Raw genomic sequence first — 20,234 nt, forward strand, 5'->3', positions numbered from 1 at the left:
CAAGTTCAAAATATAGAATTATCTTAAAAGTAGTCTACAACAAGAATGCCTCAAATATATTTGAATTACTACATAAAATTTTGAGATAAAGCTTCATAAACATTATCTGAAATTATCTCTCCTCCAATAATAGCATGGGATAAAAAAAAATCAGTGTAATTTGTGTGAATGGCACTCTCAATGATTATGATGCCTTGTTCAAATCCTAACAAATCCTTAGAAGAGAGTTAAGATTCTAGCATTTATTGACAAATCACAAAACAATCTTGGTGTCTTGAGTTTGACTTTCTCTGAAACTTCACCTATTGTTTTCTCATTTATTATTTGTCCCTATTTGCTTTACAGCATTCAAATGCCATATGATCACGCTAGCTACATTTAAAATAAATACAAATTAAGCCACTTCATGTTCCCCGTTATTAAACTCTTTCATTGACCAACTAGAGTCAAACCTAGGACCTTCCAAATGATATTATATTGCTCTACCATTGAGCTATAAGCCATCTTTGTGACTGGTCCATCTTTAGTTTAGGTGTGGCTCATTTTCCAACACTCCCCTTTATTTATGCTAGAAGTGCTTGAGGACACTAACTTGGTCTAGCTCTACTAAAACCTTGCTCTAATACAATGTTAAAACTTTTTGAGGAACCAGCTGGGAGTTGAACCTAGGTCTTTCCGTTTGCAACTAGAGTGCTTTGCCATTGAGCAACCACCCTTTTTGATGATAGATTCATCTTTGGCTCAGGCGTGAACCTCCCATTTCCTGCTAGGGTGCTCGACCACTGAGCTACCAGCCCTCTTGGTGAGTCACACTACTGGGTTCTCAAGGATCCTAGCTTGGCCTAACTCTACTGACCCAGACTTGGATACCATGTTAGACTTTTTCATTAACCACCTAGGAATCGAAGCTGGGACCTCCCATTTGCTATTAGGGTGCTTTACCATTGAGTTACGAACCCAAAATCCATCTTTGGTTCCACTATGACTCATTTTCCAACACCCATAATCCCAACTATAAATAACAAATTTCCTGTGATACAAAAATCTAAATCGTACTCTTCTAGTCACCAGGAAACTCCCTTAAAGAATTACCCAGAAACTCCATTAAAGAAAAGGAACTTGCCCCATACCCACGTTTCTTCAAGGCTACTGACTAGGTGAATTCAGGTTTCTTTTTTTATCCATCTAAAATTCATCTGTAGTTTATTAATTGGACTTGACCAATTTGAAACACTGTACCCTTTCACATGGAATTTAAGCCCGGAATTTGGCTACAAAAGCCCGGACACTTTAACCACATTAACTCATATTTCTTTATCCTCCTATTTCACCATTAATCTCGTCAAACCCTGCCCATTTTCAAGGCTAAAACATCATCAATTGCTGGCCCGTTTCCCACCTTCAAACTTTAATCCCGTTGGAAACCTACAATTCTATCTTCAGCAGCACTTAATTTAATAAAATTATCCACCAACAGAGACATGAAGGTTCATACCCGTTTCTCGACAGGACGCCACATTCTCGCCAAGGGAAAAAAACTACTAATTACTGCAGAAAAATGTTTCATAAATTCAAAATGCAGTTACTTTAACACAAACATTTTACAGTTATCTTTGCCCTCATCATTTTGGTTTTCCCAGGCAAAATTTCCACAGGTTTGAAATAATTTAAAGAATTTCTAGCTTACTCGGCAAATTTGTCTAACACTGAGCGTGTTTTTCGGGACACAGTTGAAACCACATATTCAGTCTGGAAAAACGAAAATTTAACACAACTTAAGCTTAGAAGAATTTAACTACATACCTGAAAAATGTTCAAAAACAAGCGACCGTTGGTTGCAGACAGAATTGTAGAACTGAAGAAGAAGTTGGGAGCACATAGGGAAAAAACAGCAGCTGATCAGACAAATTATTATAAGACATGTCGCCGCCAAAAATACGGTACAGAAATGCCACGTTCTCACGATCGGACAGTTCAACGTGCTCTTGAAATAAGGGCCGTTGATCATGGCATTTTATGGTGGACTGAGGTGGGTCCCATTGTTCACACTTCTATATGGATCTTACTAGGAATTTTTGTCTTCATTATTGAGATATCCAAAATAAATGTATCTTTCAATCATATTTTGATATTACAAAATGGAAATTAATATTATTCAAAGTTAGAAAGCTTTACATCAATCAAATAGCATACGATATGAAATCCGAAAAAGTTTGAAGATTACTTAAGGATTTGGTTCTTTTGTCTTTCAAATTCTTTGGTCTTATAAATGTCAATCAAATCTTCCACTTATTAGTTCCTGCCAAGGCAGGATACTATAGCATCCAGTTGATGCTTTTAGTTAACTTTTATTAAGCCAATTATATTTCAGAATTTTTATTTGTTCCCATTCAAATATAATGTTTGTTCATATAAACTTTGTAAATATATAAATTTATACGTGAACAGTCATTGTTCACTTTTTTTCAAAACTTTTGATTGGTCAGAGAATGCAATTTTTATTTTGAACTTTATCATGCCCACGTATGGCACAGTGCACTATGGGGACATGTACTTTTAAAGGGTCAAAAAAATCTGTATTGAATATTTATTTCTTCCGTCGATGTGCCAGCTTGACAGGTGATATTTTTAACTTTGTGCGACGGTCATTGTTAACATTTAATGCAGTGTTCTACAAAAATCTATGGGGCATTGATTGTGTGTAGCAGATTAGATATTGGACTCGTCTAGAACCTTTGAAAGACATTAAAATGCAATTCAACTTCTTTCAAACTTGTTCGATTTCTATTCTGAGCAATTGTTGTGATCCTGATCCTGAAACGCCATGCATGAGCATTGATGCCATGGGACTGAAAGTGTTTCTGGACAAATCGGAGCTCAAGTACGGTGATTTATTGCCAAAGGCTTTAGAAGAAGTCATGGCTAGTGTGAGCCTGTTGGTGAAGTCTAGCATGCCATAGCATTCCATGAAAATTGTTGTTTTCTAGAAGACCCACTTCTCTGTACAGCCGACCCACTTGATACAAATCTTCTAGGAGCCAATCCAACAATCGCTAGTTATGGGGGAGGAATTGGTGGAGGAGGAGGGTAAGAACAACTCGTCCCAAACTTCTGCGCCGAACTGACCTGGGCACCAGCGAGCTTCTCACATTGGACCTCTCTATTATCTTCTACTACGGTGAACTTCTCCTCAACATCAGCTTCCCCCAATTCCCCCCAATTTCGAACCAGAGACGCCAATACTGCTAGCATTTTCATACAAATCAGCCCCAGCATGACACCCATAATAATTCTCTTCCACAGAGCTGATTTCACAAGCTGCTAGCTCTTTAGCAGCCTCCTCAACTTCCAATTTGTAGGGGATTTTGGTGAAATCTTGATAACTCAAACAATCATCAAGAGCCTCATGATCATGATGGTCATCTGTCAGTCAAGCTTTTAGTCGTGGCCTTGAGATCTCCCTCATTCTTGCAGGAAACAAGCCAAATACATTAGAATAGTTGGCTCCTCTCTGTAAAAGCTGTATTTTTTGTTTTTCTAATTGGTTGTACTTGTATCCCATTTGTTGACTTATGGGTATTCATTCTGTTGTATCATAGATTTTACACAATATTTTGAGGTATGTATCATTTACAACATTCAAGCATGTGTACAAAAAAAACTTGGTTGTCAATATTTAATGGCTGATAGCTAGTTTCAATCTCTACAGCAGGCTTTAATTTTCGTATGAGTTGTTATTTTTTATTTGTTTTAAGGCTCTTATTTAACTAATTTCAAGCAACTTGATTTAATTTTTATTGATAAGGCAATATCACAATTTAATTTTTATTGTCAAAGCTAAGCAATGATTTATAATTTAACAGAATAATACAAGAGTTGAACCAGGTCATCCTATTGGGAACATGCATGGGTTATATTCAGATATTCTCTTCACAAATTTTCAAGCTATTTTTGAAGAATCATTTTTCTTATTCTTTTTTAATGTTAAGTGGTTCAGTCTAATAGCCAAGTTTTGGCAACAAAACATTTTTTGGCGATGCTGTCAACATCCTGTTCGACAATGGGCTCAGCTTATTTAGTATAAATATAAGGTGGTCTTGCTGCTGAGGAGGTTCCACGTGTGAATTCAATTGGTAGATTAATTATAATATGAACTATACCATAAAATAGTGCCTTTTGTTAAGCATTGCTTTCTTGGATTGTTGATTCTAGTAGGCAATGCTCTTATTTTTATCGACTCTTGGTACCTATATCCTCCTATTCTCTGTTCTTTTCCTTAGCACCTTGATCTAAGTCAGCTTTTTGTTAGCAGATGTTTGGTCTCCAGTCGTTGATTTGAAGTCTTCTTGACTGCTTGGTAACACCTGTATTTGGCACGAAGAACTTCCTTCGCTAATCTTTCGATGGCGAAATCCTTGTTTCCATGTAAAATGGGAAAGTGTCGACGATTACTAGTAAATTAAGGCATAAGCCTAAAACACGTTAATAGTCTTCGTGCCTTCAGAGTTAAGTTTGAAAGTGACGTTTGTTTACGCTTGTTCAGAAAATATCATTTTCAAATCTTTCACTTGCTCTGAAATCTTTCACTCATAGAATTAAGTTTATTTATAAGTAGCATTTGCATCAAAAGGAGTAATGATTACCAAAAATAACTGTTATATTATATACTATAAGCATGTTATTGGGTCATTGAGAAAAATTAGACATGTATAAATGATTTTCTAAATTTTTTTCATTTCACTCTAGATATAGTTGTGAATATCAAGCCCACCACCAATGTGGATTGTTTCTTTGTGTAATACCACCTCATGGGTTTTATGTATCTAGACAATCTTTTCAAGTTATCTGTTTAGATTGTATGTTAATATACATTTGTTCTGTCATCTGAATTTGTGGCATTTATCCTTATATCTGTAATATGATACAATACACATTCACACCCTATTTTTTGTGCTAAGTTATTTAATGGTATTTATCATTATTATATTTGTACTATAATGCAATTAACAGTCATACACTTTTCAATGTTGCAAAACATATGTTATCTAATGAAATGCCAATTGACACCGCGGAATTTGCAACTTATTTATAAAATTCATTGATCTAATGATACCCATTTGATTTCTCAATTGTCTTTTGGAAGGTATACAATCGAATTTGACCTAAAGTATTATGCACACATACATACAAATTGGTTTTCTTGAAACAATTTGTAGCATTTATAATAAAGTATTTTTTCAAATATATACACAATGGCATTCGACTGATTTCTCTACTAAATTCGTAGCAGTGTCGTAATTTATGTAGTTAAACACGATATATGTTGATACCTATTTTATTCTTCGTAATTATGCATTTAATCCAATAAAATGTGTATGGATGCCATTTTTAATAATTTATCAATGTTGCTTATAAAGGTTGTAAGTAATTCCTAATGTCAATTCTTGCAAACTTAGTCTATGACACTATTACGTACACTTAAATCGGCATTTCAATGGTCGAAAAGGAATCCTTCTAGACAAATAACTAGCTGTAACAAGTAATTTTATCTTAACACTACAAGTAATTTTATCTTACACTACAACCTTCAATTCAAAATATGCTATGACAGGAACTAGACGCTTTGCGTCCTTGTTCTTATATAGTAAAGATATATAAGTGAGTTTATTTCTACAATTTCTGATAAATATTTGAATGTTGCTTCTGAATTTGATTGGGTGGGTGTTTTTTCATCAACGTTTCAGATCACATTTTGTGATCCATCGTCAGGATGAAGACAAATTTCAAACTTTGATGAAAAACACTCACAATCAAATATGAAAGCAGGATTCAAATATTATTATTCATATATTGAAAATGTTAATATCACTTTCTAGAGACTACCATTTCCATGAAAAATGGACATTTCATCAAATATAATTTAAAGTGAAGAATCTTAATGGCCACTCTATGTTTTACTATTTGTAAAATATTGTGTAGTTTATGTTTCTCAAAGAATGGTCACCTTTTGACGTGTATATTATGAAACTAACATTATAATTGTGGAAGACTTGGAAATTGGTTGGTGATTACCGTGATTCAATGGTTAAGGTGGCATGAAATGGTGACGTGTTTATAGTAGTAGGCAACGTATCTTAAGGAGGCCATAATTTTATGTTAGACAGTGTTAGGACATGTCTTTGTGAAGGTTTTACAATTTTTTCCAAGTTGGAGAAGTGACAATAATTGGGAGAATTAGGAAGCCCTAGCTTTTGATGTGGATCAATGAGGGTTTTGGGCTTTTGTATCAAATGAAGTCATAAGCCAAAATTGGTTGGGGATAAAATACATTGCAGTTTTAAAGTTACAAGGTTTAGGGATAAGTATTTGAAATAGTTCCTTTGTAAAAGAGGGCTAACCTGCCCTTAAAATTTGATAAAAGTAATATTTCAATGAGATTGGTCCAAAATAACTTTTACCTATTTTCACCTACAAGTTCAATCAAGTTGAGCCCTTACTTGCTAAGGAGTGATTGATAAATCTAGATGTCCATGTTCATTGCCTTATGGTAATTACTTTGATCCATTCATGCATATAGTTTTGCATTTTATGAAGAAAAGAAAAATGAAACATAGAATAAATTTTGATACATCATTTGATATTTTCTAAAAAATGTAAAAATTTATATTACTACTTCACACAAGCTATGAAACTAGCTAAAGAAAATAAATAAAGGCGTTATTTAGAAACATGAATACATATGTGAACAGAACGAAAAGGTATGGAGGTTCATAGGGGCAAGTCATTACTTGAATGACTGGTTGCGATGCTAGTTATTTTGGTTGCTTGTGCTCCTCATGCTTTTGTTGTCCCACTTTCTCATGCTCATGTACTACACCCTAAGAATAAAACAAAAAAAGAGGTAGATCCAATGATTCTAAGAAATTACCAACATGTCTCACCACATACCCCACACATCCATCCACATTCCTAAATCCCTAAACCTTGTCTTATTTTCTAACTAGTTCAATTCATGTGCAACAATCCAAAATATTATCACCACATGGATGTAAATGTGGCTCCCATAAGGGTTCGAGTCCAACGTGTCAATAATAGGCAAGTTCCTGGCATAAATGAATAACAATATTAAAGGGACACATGTCTCTCTTGCATGAAGCATTTTATTGTACATGATGCATATTGTAAAAGAACAAGTTAACTAGTTATTTAAGGGACAACTTTTTATGTTGAAACCTTATAGATTGGTTGAGACAACAAGAAATGGTTATGGAAGCAGACATCAATGGTTGGAGGTAAAGGGGATTTGGTTTTGGTGGATTGGGTATAGATCAACATGAGTTTTAGCATCAAAGGGGCAAAGTGATATCAAAGGATCATCGCAAAGTAAAAGAAATCTCAATATAATGATAATTTGTATTCATCTTATGTAAAGAACCAAAAATTCATTGAATGATAGCTTTCAGTATGTGCATTAGTAATTGAGCAGCAGTGTTGATAGCCCTTATTTTCACTAAGCTAAATTTTCAAGTTTTTATGGTGAGAATGTTTTAGAAAGAGTATTGCATTGTTAGGATTCATGTTTTATTTGCTAACATTTTTAGAGGATGACCCTAACATTATATTTTTCCCTAAACTAGTATTAAATTCTTGCCCTAGTGTGATGAAACAATGCCTTAGGATTGTGTTTTCATCTTTCTCACGAAAAAAATCATAAAAAATCACAATCTGGCCCTCACCCTAGGTTTTATTTCTAAATGGGAGATTGTTTGTAATTTGAATCATCTCTTATGATCTTACGATCAAAGGGATTGGCGAGTGATCGTGGGGTTAAAATCTGATCTCCTGAGCTTAAGATACGTTGTGTTCGTAGTATCACAAATGTAAAGGATAAGATTCTCGATTTTACAATTCCTTTGTGTCATGTCATTATAAGTTCTGATGAAAAGGTTTTTAAACCATGGCTTGTGATTTTATGACAAATAGGCAATCATGGGATCATAGAGGCAGAAAAGAAGGATCACAACCATGCGATAAGTAGTTTATCGTAGGATCGTAGAAGTGTGAAAATACAAGCAAGAAGCTAAAGAGTTCTGATCCTACGATAAAGGAGAAATCAATGCATCGTAACAATCTCTGTGAAGTTTTTCGATGCTACGCTAAGGCCCTAGTCATAGGATTGCAGGAGAAAAAATTTTGGTGTTTGATGGCGTGATAATGAGACAATTATAAGATTGTATGGATCAATTGATAAAGCAAGGTGGGATCAAGCGATGAAGCAAAAAGATTTTGAGACACGTGGCTAGTCATACCTTCCGATGCTATGACAAGTAGTGTATCGTAAGATCTCAAGTGTAGTGTCTGCCCCTAGTTTACATTCAGTTATTATTGTCGAACTCTTTTAGGCCAATTTATGTTTATGCTTGATGATTAGTAGCATTACTTTCCAGATTATTAGATATTGTTTTCATACTCAGTTGACTTCATGATGAGACTATTTGGGTCCTAGTTACTTCACGTATGCATGATTATACTTTGATGATGATTATTTATAATGATTTTGGTTATTTGATGATGTTAGTTAGATGGATTATTTATACATGTTTTCCTATGGATACTTACCCCATACTACATATGTATGGTGTGCGTGTATGTTTTCTTTGTGTATGACCTTTCTGATGTGGTTAAGGAAGGGAGTCACAGTCACCTGCTAGTCGAGATCTACACGATGCACCACTTCTTGCCATTTCTTGTTTAGCTTAGTATATATGTGTTGGTACATGTGTGGATTTTATGTAGATTACAGGTATTAGGTATCGACTTCCCTGAATTGCTCTAGGATGAGCGTACCCTATCACAATATCTCAATGATAGTTTCAAGCTGCATAAATCTTTAAAAACAAGATGTGGCGATGAGGGCTAAGTAGTTATTCATAGTTAATAATTGCTAGTTTGTTAAAATTAGTGACTTGGTTAATTGAATTCTTGCAAAACTGTGAAATGGTTATGGTGACCGAGTTCACTACTTCGTGGATTACTTGTGAACAACATAAATTTGAGTTGTGATGGAGTGATTAAGGTATGATTCAATGGTTAACACCACATCTCCACAATGTTAAATGTTAAACTCTTAACCGTTGTGATCTTGTGTAGAAGGTTATGAAGTATGTTTTGCTACTTTGTGGGTCTCCATGGTGAACAAAATTCTAGGTTGGTGAAGTAGAGATGAATGAGTAATGAGACATCTTATGGTGAAGCTGGTGGTTTAACAGGTAAGTGACGAAGTAGGGAGGAGGTTATAGTAACCGTGTTCACACTGTTGTGGCCAAGGTTGATGAAGGTTATAGAGCCACCAAGAAGTGGAGAAAAGGGTTAATCGCTACTTTGTCTTGGCTATCAAAATTCTTGTGACGGGTTCTCTAAGGGTTTCGAAATAGATGGCATATAATGAATTCTTGTGACTGTCTAATAAGAAATCCCTACTCCATGATCATCAACCCAAGGTAATCCTATGATTATACTTGAGGCCAATACCACCTTGTAAGTTTTGAAGGTAAAAAACAAAAAGCAAAGTGCATTTCCAAGCTGGCACTGAATAATGAGTTGGAGGTACGAGTGACATAAAATTTGAATGCAAGGCAACTTTTGAAATGTTGAAAGAATTTTGTGCATGTTATTTTAATGCCATTAATGCCATGCTCTGACTTGTAGAAAGGAAATAAAAGGTAAAAGGGACAAGGATTTTGTCACCAATTGCAAAATATTTGAAATTGCAGAGCACAATTGAGTTGTAGAGCAAATCTTAGTGAGCAAAGTTTCGTAATATTGCAAAAGGTCAAATCAATGGCGCAAAAGGAAGGAGAATTAATTGCACAAGTTCAAATTGAAGAAACTCCATCAAGTTCTTCAAAGGCCAAGAGTCCTAGCACTTTTTTTGATGAATGGTTACACTTTTTGCCAAGTTTGTCAAATCTTCAATCTGTAAATGCTTACACTTTCAAAGATCTGTATAGTTTCTGTAGAGATGCATAGGTGCCAGACATGAATGAAAATGAATTATTTTGGTTCTTATATAACAACAAAGTGTGTAAGGTCCCTATATCAAACCCTTGGAATATAAATTTGGGAAAGTTGATTATGCCTGATGTCTTTGTTGATGTGATTTGCTAAAGGCACTAATCAAAGCATACAATCCTATTAGTCAAGCATTCCATAAAAGGGACAAAAGTGTGCTCTACAAACTGGACAAGGAGACTTTTGACTTAGTGGGGTCTATGTCATTCCCTGTTGACTTGGAAAAAATTTGATAATGACTTCCAGAAACACACAAATTTATACACTAAGAGGGCCATGTTGAGACATATTCCAAAATCAATGAAGGAAAAGGGTGACATACCAAAGAAAGTGGGAGATTACATGCCTCTTAGGTACTTCCAAAGATATCTTCAAAATATAGTCTTTGTTCTAAAAAAGGTTTGAGGTTTGGATGGAACTATGGATGCTTCTGGTGCACTCCACATCATGGCATTGAATATTCAAGATTTGCATGCCAACATTGGGTATGATTTTGTCACCTACATAACAAATTTCATTCACAATGAGATTGTTTATGCTCAGTAAGGAGAATTGGTAAACTTCAAATTTTATCATTATTCTCTATTGATGCATTTGATTTTGTACAAGAATGTGGGGTATATTGACCCAAGTTTCATTGAGAACACAAAAGAACTTGGAGAGAATTTTCTTGTGCAATGATAGACTAGGTTATGGAAAAGGTTCTAACCATACTCAAATTCTCTTTCCTTTTATAATGATTTTGTTTACCTAATGTTAAATATGTTGGGGGCTGTAGTAGAAAGGGTTCCTAGAAATGTTAGGAAGTTACTTAAACCCTCTAAGTGTTTTGATGAAGGAAGAGAACTAGGGCATGATTGGGGAAGTGTTTTTCTACTGGAAAATTGCACAATTATTAGGGTTTTTGGATGCCCTCACCCACTACATCTCCTTCCTAGATTTTTTCCAGAGAGGTTAGGAATTGTTGAATTTTTCTAGCAATTGATATCTACGAATAGGGAGTACTTGGGCCCTACTATCAGGAAGGAAACATTTTTGTGTAGAAGTTCCAAGTGTGGAGACTTTAAAATTGGTAAGAGTGCAATTGAAGAGACTGATGCATTCCTTAGAAATTTCAAATTGCCAACTGCTCCTATAAGGACATATGATCCTTTCGATGTTGTTAAGCATGCTCTAAGGCAAATGAGGGGATATAACTTGCCCTTGAGTAAAAAATATTGGGAAGAGGATGTTATTGCAGATTTTCTAGATGAGGATATATGGAGAGATAAGATAAGAAAATGGAGAGAAATAATGGGCTTTGAAGAAGAAATGAAGAGAATCAACCCATCTTTTAAGGGTTTCTATCATGAAGAGGGATATTGGCCTAGAATTGATTAGTGTATTGATAATTTTGATGAAGTTATAGCCTAAGTTCATGAAGAAATTAAGAATAGAGTGAATCTTAAATCTCTTGAGCCTAATATTATATTAGAAGTAGATGATGATGAGGAGCAACCTAAAAGCTCAACATGGGGTTAGAGAGGCAAGAAGAAATAGAAAATTATTGAGATTCCTTAGAAGGCAAGGGAGAAATCCTTATAGGTTATCCCAAGGGGTAGTAAGCACTTCAATGATACAAGGCAAAGATTTTTGGTGGCATAGGCCATTGAGGATGAGCAGAAGCCAAAGAAAATGGAGTTGGAGGCTATGATGATAGATTATAGGATCATACAAGCTAGAGAATTTATGGAAGATGAAAATTTCATAAAAACATAAGAGTTTAAGAGCTTCCATTTCAAACTAAAGCAAAATGAATTGTCATTGCAAATAAAGCCAAGTGAGTCCAATGAAAAGGTAGCAAAGATGGTCAAAAGGATACAAGGGTATGATCCTGACAGTGAAACCTTAACTTTAGAGGAGGTAATTGAGATGATAAAGAGAAATGGCATGACCATCTTTCTAGGATGGGAAATCAACTCTTCATTTTTGCTTGACCAAATGAGAAGACAAGAGAAGATAAGATTTTTTGAGGAAGTAAATCAACATGGAGAGTTGAGAGGGTTTGGTTACAATATTGATGCACAAACCATGGCAATATGGAGCTTAGCTCCAAAAAATGAAAAGCCAACCCTCATGGAAGTTAGAGATACCCCTAGTGGAAATGTAATTTTCTAGAATGTTCATTCTACATCCAGTCACTAGTACATTTGGGTCCCATTTTTTACCTATATTTTCAACCACAGGCCAATTTGACTTGTCAAATTCACTTTTTTTTAATATGAGCCCAAAAATGTCAAAATTTTAACAATACTTGAAATGTTTATCAAAATTTTGACAAGACTTAAATCTGCTATCAAAATTTCGATGACACTTAAATACTTTCATCAAAATTTTGACATTGTTAGGATATAAAGAAAAGAAGAAAAGTGAAACTACATTTCATTTTGATGTGGGGAATTGCGGGCATGAAAGGTTGAAGGGGAACCCCTATTTATCAAGTAACTTTTATTTAATTGTGTTAATAATTTTTCTTGTATCTAGCCAAACAAAATTCCATTTTGATTCTTGCTATTGAGGATGGTTTTCACTTTTCTTTTCTTTTTGAACTAAGTGGGGACCCTTTCTCTACCAAATCATTGTAGATCCATGAAGCTCCTTATTCCTTACCATTCATACTATAGATGTAACAAATGGGAATAAAGTGTTGTATTTGCACCTGAATCAACCAGGTACGGATTTGGCCTAAAACTTTATGATAAAAAAAAAAATCCATAGATATATAGAGCAGGGTTCTGCATGCCCATAGATATAGGTAGGGCTCGGTAGAGAACTTAGTTTGCAATGAGCTATCAACCTACTATAGTTCCAACCCACCTAGTAACCTCTTGAATGGGAACTGAATTCGCTACTATATCCAATGGCAGGTTCTGCTAGTGACTAAAATGAAACGTAGGGTTTACAAAAAAAGGTTTAGCAAGTTGTATAATTGCTTGGCCTCTGAACAATTTTTCCAATTCTTTCACAAAATCTCCCTCCAACAGTCTTTGTTGCCCTACATTTTTCTATGCAAATTGAAATCTTTGTGTCCATCTTATGCCAATCACACACCTGCATCCATCAACATCATGTTGAATTAGCTTATTTTGGTAAAAATATGTATGTGTCATCATGTCACTTGTATTTTGAAACTTTATATGATAGACATCTTGCCTCTTATTCTATCAAGATAATTTGAAGATTTTGTATAATTGGTTGTTTTGTGATCATCATCTATTATCACTTATCACTATTGTTTGTTTGTCTTCAAGAGGTAGTTACTATTCATTGTTGTCTCACCTCCACATGCTAAAATATAATGGTCATCCTCCCCATCTTCACTATTAATTCAACAATACCTATTAGATGAAACTTACTAATGCAAGAATTTGAGCTTATGTGTACTTAGCAAAAGCAATCCAAATGACTAGAAAATATAGCTGTAGTTGAATTAGTTGATGAAAATGATGGATATTCCTCAATTACACCATTCATCTAGGGTCTAAATTCAAGAGATATAAAAATAGAGAAAAATCATAAACTTTTTATAAAATGGATTGAAGAAGTATTAAAGAAAACTCATGAATGATATAAATTCTTCTATTAAAAGTATAACTATCAAACTTTTTGTCAAAGATATGCATGCATTTCATGATTTGAAGGGTTGAAGCAATGTTTATATTGATTAAAAAAATTATAATGACTTGAGTTGGTGTTTTTAAGTGTTTGGTAATTTTAATATATGAATGGAGTGAATCTAATGATATAAGTGATTCAAAGATTAGTTGTATGTTGATTATTAATACCCTTCCCACAAAAAATGGGCTATTTCATCCAATACTGCAACTCACCGTGTTAAATTTCTTCACGTAGCTCTTCAATATGACTAGCAAATCATTGCCTTACATTTCCTTTTATATGAACATATGAAGAAAGGTTAGAATTAATCGAAGTATAAGCACTAATTTTTAACAACAAATCAATGGTCTCAACGAAAAGAGTTGGTAAAGATTGCCAAGATGTAAAAGAAAGTATTATAATATAATGCCTATGAGCTATTTTCTAATTTGTGCAACTACAACTATTAAGTTACAGTATCATAATTAGGAAATAGTGGGACCAAATTTCATCTGTACATGAAGGCTACTTGATTAAATAATTTTCATTTATATTTCAATAAGATTTCCATGGACTTGGGAATGTTCTAAGAAAATATTTTCATATGTCCATGGACTTGGTATCATCTTAGGATTCTTGTGAGAAAAATGGTATGCCATCATATTCTAGATGAACTACTTCAGACTGTAATGATGTCCCTTATAGTTTACTATAGATTCTCCTTTTACAGTTGCTAGATCACATCAATCAACACCTTTCCTCTCAGCCTATGCTAAACTGAGAGCTTTAGAGCAACATGGTGGTATTTATTTCTGATAGAGCTAGTGATTTTCTTTGCAAGGATTTCACCATTTGAGCTAGCTTTTGTTCCAATGACTTGGAAGGCATTAGTTTTGATGAGCATTATGGACAACTACTTCTTTCCTATTGATATTACCATGGCATTTCTCCTTGTGTACTTGGATAGAACTTCCTATTTATGGTAAGAAAAACCCAAGAAACTTACCGTCAAGTATTGAAGAGTACATTGTTTTCAAATTAGTACATAGGGTATTATTGCTAGGAATACTACCCATATGTGTGTTGATAAAAGAATCCACTATTTGTTATTCCTGAGACACTACCCATATTATTGCTAGGGTTTTTAATTATATTTAGGGATTATAATTAGATATAGAATTGATTTCATATCTTATATATGTTTCTTCTAGCACTACTATATCTTGCCCCATTGAAAGACCACCTAGAAGGGCAACTAAAACTAATAGAACTCACATCACTAACATAACTATGGACCGAATTTAGTGTCATTGAAGAGAAAGAAGTAGTAGTGCTCATATGATCAAAATGAATATAAAGGAACAAGATGGGCCAGATTTAAAAACAAAGAAAATCTAAGGCTAAGAGAATCTACATAAACTTTAGGGTGGGTTTAATCAATGAATCAAAGAAAATAAAACCATTTGGGATTATGTTGAACAATAGTGCTTGTTAGACTTAAAACAACAAAAGGGGCAGACAAAGCAAAATTATGGGTTTAGAATTTAAGCTTTGGGATACAAGCATAGTTGCGTGGGGAGACATTAATCCTCCCTTTTTCCTTTCCTTTTCTTTTCTCTCTCACTTCAAACTAATTCAAATGGATCTTTCACTCCATTCATGAAAAAATCATGTGATTTCTATAACTCTTTTGGGTAGCTCAACAAAATGGGGAACGCATGAATCACCATATATATAATGGGAAGATATGAATTATCGTGGATTTTTAGGAACTGGATTTTCTTATTTATATATATATATATATATATATATATATATTTATATTATATAATTCATTTGATTTGTTTAGATTCCACCCTTACTGAAGATATAATAATATTTTATTATTTTATTATTATCGATTATATACAAAATACTACTAATGCTTGTATGTTTATATTTAATATAATTTTATAGCTTGAATATTTCCCTGTGAAGAAAGTCCATGCCTAATAATATGAACCCAAAACAAAATAAGGTGAAAATTGCTAGATTGTGGTAATCATGATAGCTCAAAGACATTGCAGGCAACATGATCACATTGAAGGGGAAAGAATTTTCATCCTTTGGTGAATGTGGATCTTGAATAGGTGGAACATGGAGGTGTGAATATCAAAACAGAAGGTAATGATCCCATGGACAAAGATGATCATAAGGCAGAGAACACAATTGAAGATGTTGGTATAGGTGCATCTGATAATGTGCCAAAGAACAAGATTGAAGAAGATGTTACTAGTGCAACTGATGAAGATGATGAAGACAATGATAGTCACGCATCTAATGATGATGATGAAAAGAACTTTGATATACCTATAATTAAAAAGGCATAGGAGACCCTGTACCAAGGCTCCCAAATAATGCTTCTCTCTACTATATTGTTGTTGGTAAGCTTCAAGGTTATGAATGATATATCCAATGTAGCAATCTCACATATGCTAAGGTAAAGTGTCATTTTTCCCATCTTCTATGTTAGCATACCATTAATTTTCTTTATATTAACAATGTTTTTCCATAGGTTAATAGGTGATTGTTTGTTATCACCATCAAACATTCTACCTTGCTCTTACTGAGAATTATTCATCATTATGAAAGATATTGGAATGGAGTATCAAACAATGCATGCATGTCCCAATGATCATATTATATATCATAAACAACATGAATTTGCAACGCAATGCCCTGATTATCACATTAATAGATATCAACTAGATCAAATAACCAAAAAGGTGTCTCGCATTGATTCACACACAGGTAAATAGGCCTAATGAATAATAACATAAATTGAGATCTTCATGAGAAATAATCTATTTGATGTTTTTCAAACAATGATAACAATGAGGACATTGCATTTCACTACAACCTTCTACTCTTGGCACAACTCTTACTCATGATGACGAAGGCACAATCCTACACATGATGAAGGCCTTGATGTGTATCAAAATGATATAGGTAAATATTCAATTTTTCTATTGAAAATTAATTATGTAATCATTATTAAAATTTAACATCTTAAATTGCAATTGGTGTAACCTTTATGTGATAATTTTTGAGTATGTAGAGCGTGATGTTAGTGTTGAACATGTTGAGGTTAGGGCTAAACAAAATGTGATAGTAGATGATGTGACACTATCAAGTAAAGAAAAATTCCTATTATGTTCTTTAGATTAATGAAATACTTATAACATTAAAAAAATATTCAGAATTAAACCCATTTATTTCTTATTGCAGGGGCACATCAACCTTGTCCTCAAAAAAAGAAGAGGAAGCCTCATGTCATAAGATCAGAACCACAAGAGCCACAGGAGAATGCCAAAAATTTGAATTAGATGAAAAAAAGTGGGGTAAAAGAAAATGGAAGATAGAAGTTTGGAAGAGATGAAAAGAAACAGAAAGAAGAAAAGAATTTTTTTCATAAGAAATAGAATGCTCCAAAATCAATGAACTATTTAAGATAGAAATTTTGATTGAGATCACGAAAGAAGATAAGGAAATGAAGATCAAAACATGGCCACAATTGATTAAAAGTCCACAATAAAGATGAAGGGAAAACCCTCTCAAACTCATAATGTAGCCTGAAAATGCATACTAACATGAAGTTTAATAATGCAAGCTGCATGAAAATGCAAAGGTGTACTTGCAAAAGAGCAACTTTAACATAGGATTTTGTGTTCATCATTCATTAGAGAATGTAAAAGAATTTATTTTCATCATTGGGCCATTATTAATAGACATTGGAAAATCCCACAATCATCATTAGTCACAAGTGCAACTATGAAGATATGAATGTGATTAATATTGGATTGTAATGTGGAAAGATTCTAACATAAGCATCAAAGACATAAATGTTGGGTGATGCGACGTGCTCCCCTGCCCAAAGGTGGTTAATTATGTGGTATTCCATGTTCACTAATAGTCATGGCTTTTGGTGCAACGGCAAATGGGCCCTACAAGTGGTATCAGAGCTATGGTTTTATTGTTTATAACCCTAGATTGAATCCATGGGAATGCATGAGAGGATAAAAGAAAAGGGCAAGATATATGAATGATTTATTGTAGATCTGAGGGTTTTGGGTTTGCTATTATGATGGGATGTTAAAAGATTTGGGCATGTGAAATTGTTGGACAAAAGAGTTTTTCGGATGTTTCATTTAAATGAGGGTTTTGGGGGGTAGCTTGCAAAAATGACCTTTTGGGTAGAAACAGACCTCACCATTGGATCCGGGTTGACATTTCCATAAAATTCGATATATAATATGCCCTAGTTTGGCCATGTTTAGAAGAAATGAAAGAGTTTTTTAGTTTCAGCCCGTGATGGCCGTCAAATTTAATCCCGTCAGAATTTTCGTCACTGAAAAAATAAAAAATGAAAAATCGTACTGAAAATGGTAAAAAGACTGTCTTAGTAAAATGGCCATAACTTTCTCTCAGAATATCAGATTTCAGAGTTCTTATAGGCGTTGGAAAGCTAATTCAAAGCACTACAAGATGGTGTAGGTTTGGTTCTATGATTTTGAGATTTTGTCAAGTTTTCAGAGCCCTAAAGTTAGATGTTATTTATTTTGAGCACGGATTAGGGCATAACTTGGGCATACGAAGTCGAATTTTGGACTTCGAGTAGTCAACGAAAAGCTCTTGGGGAGCTCTACACATTGGTTCAGATTTAGTGTAGGTTTGGCATGATTTATTTGTTGATATATTGATCTGAACATTTTATAAGTATATTTTGACTATGGTAACATTGTGAGTTTATGGCATTGGAAATTTAAGATTTGATGTCATTGTATACTCAGTTCATATTTCAGATTGGTCTCATGATGATATGGTTATCAGTGTTTGATTTGGATATGCATGATGACTTGTTGGGTCTACAAGTTGTGCAGTGTTGTAAGCGGTCTATACTTACAGGTTGCATTTATGGCTTGGTTATGGGTTGTCTTTGCCCATTGATCTTTCATTATTGATGCATATTAAGATGGGTGGCTTGGATTTGGGTTGTCTATGCCCTAAGTCACATGATTTACTATTTTCTTCATGTAGAAGGGATGAGATGTTGTTACCAGGTACAGTCATGGTGGAGGATTGTGGTTGACTATTCTATGATGACAGGTCGGACATATTGAGAGCCATATGCTCGGTTCATGGATGTGATCATGCTGTCATGGATTTTGGCATGACATGATTGGATATACAGGTACATCCTTGATGTTCATTAGCTTGGATTTTTGATTCAGTTATGGTGGTATATCTTCTTGGTTGAGGATCATGGTTATTTGGTTTCTTTTGAGGAGCTCATGATGTGCACTTTGAGTTCTTTGATGGTTTGATGCCTTGGTTGATTCTCATGGTTAGAGGATGGATTTTTCATCATTATGTCATGGATAGCTTGGATACATGGTTTAGTGAGAGCTTGTGACAGTGATGGGGTGACAGTGCAGGATTAGTTCCTGGTTTGGTTTATATCTTCTTGGTTTGGAGAGGATGGATTTTATGATGCCATAGGTGACTTGGTACCATAGTTGAGTGGGAGTTGTTGGCATTGATATATTTATTGAGTGTTTGCAGATGTTGGAGGTTTGTCTTAGATCTTGTTGCTGCAGAAGCGTCTTTGACATTTGCATGGTGCACTTGTTATCTTCATGGTGTATGAAGATGGTTAGATGTTGAGGACTCATGGAGTTCTTGGTTATCTTCATGGTATGTGGAGATGGTTTTCTTCATGGTGTGTGGAGATGGTTGCATCTTGAGGACTCACAGGGTTCTTGGCAAAGGTGTGGTTTATGCTTTTATTTGGCATGTTATCCTTGGTGTGAGGATGGTTTCATTATTATGTCATGGTATACTCTTGATACGTGTTTAGAGTTGTGACATGTTATGGTATGTTCATATGAAGCATGTTATCTTTTTAGTTGAGATGGTAAGATCATGTTGTCATGTTTATGTTCCTGAGGCCATGGTTGGAACTTTGACATTGATCTTGGTTTAGTTTCTTGGTATTGAGTACACTGATCATAAGCTGGATACTTCATGATATTGCTATGTTGCATTTGGAGTTGGCATGGATTGATTGGTTACAGGTGCTCATGAATACTTAGAGACGGTGGTGACGCTGATTTCTCTTGGAATAGAGAAGTATTTGTTGGGACGATTGATGGTTTCAGCAAGAAGTCCAAGGGGCAATCACCTGATATGGACTTGAGAGGAGATTGTTCTTAGATGAGTCTTGGTTGGAGACTTGGGTATCTTGATGAGCATTCTCATTCCCCACTCTTGGTCTACTCGGCGGTTTGCTACTTGAGAGGTATAGCCCATTATTTTCTCTCAGTTGCATTATATTTATGCTTGTCTTTCATGGATATGGATCTTGAGCTATGGTACATGAGTTAGTTCTGGAGGGTTCATTTGAGAGATGGTTTAGCATTGGTTATCTCCATGTGCATATGTTGTTATGCTGGTTGAGTTTGGGAGATGGTTTTATATTGGGCATATTC

General features: G+C 34.5%; 1 protein-coding gene across 5 annotated transcripts in view; it reads right to left on the reverse strand.

Annotated features, from left to right (window-relative positions):
* Positions 1 to 2,018, reverse strand: part of LOC149530430 (DNA-directed RNA polymerase V subunit 7-like) — a 132,665-nt gene extending 130,647 nt beyond the window's left edge. Inside the window, exons 1-2 of one of the 5 annotated variants that reach the window (XM_089809804.1) lie at positions 1,804 to 1,959; positions 1,496 to 1,548 (exon numbers count right to left, since the gene is read on the reverse strand). The gene's annotated coding sequence lies outside the window, so the exon portion shown is untranslated. Of the gene's footprint in view, positions 1 to 1,495; positions 1,549 to 1,803 lie in introns of all 5 variants that reach the window. The other 4 variants (XM_089809800.1, XM_089809805.1, XM_089809803.1 and 1 more) reach the window with 4 other exon arrangements.
* Positions 2,019 to 20,234: the final 18,216 nt, after the last annotated feature.

The sequence above is a fragment of the Cupressus sempervirens genome, chromosome 11 (assembly GCF_028749045.1).
Source record: "Cupressus sempervirens isolate cs-2001-9-10 chromosome 11, ASM2874904v1, whole genome shotgun sequence".
Taxonomy (NCBI): domain Eukaryota; kingdom Viridiplantae; phylum Streptophyta; class Pinopsida; order Cupressales; family Cupressaceae; genus Cupressus; species Cupressus sempervirens.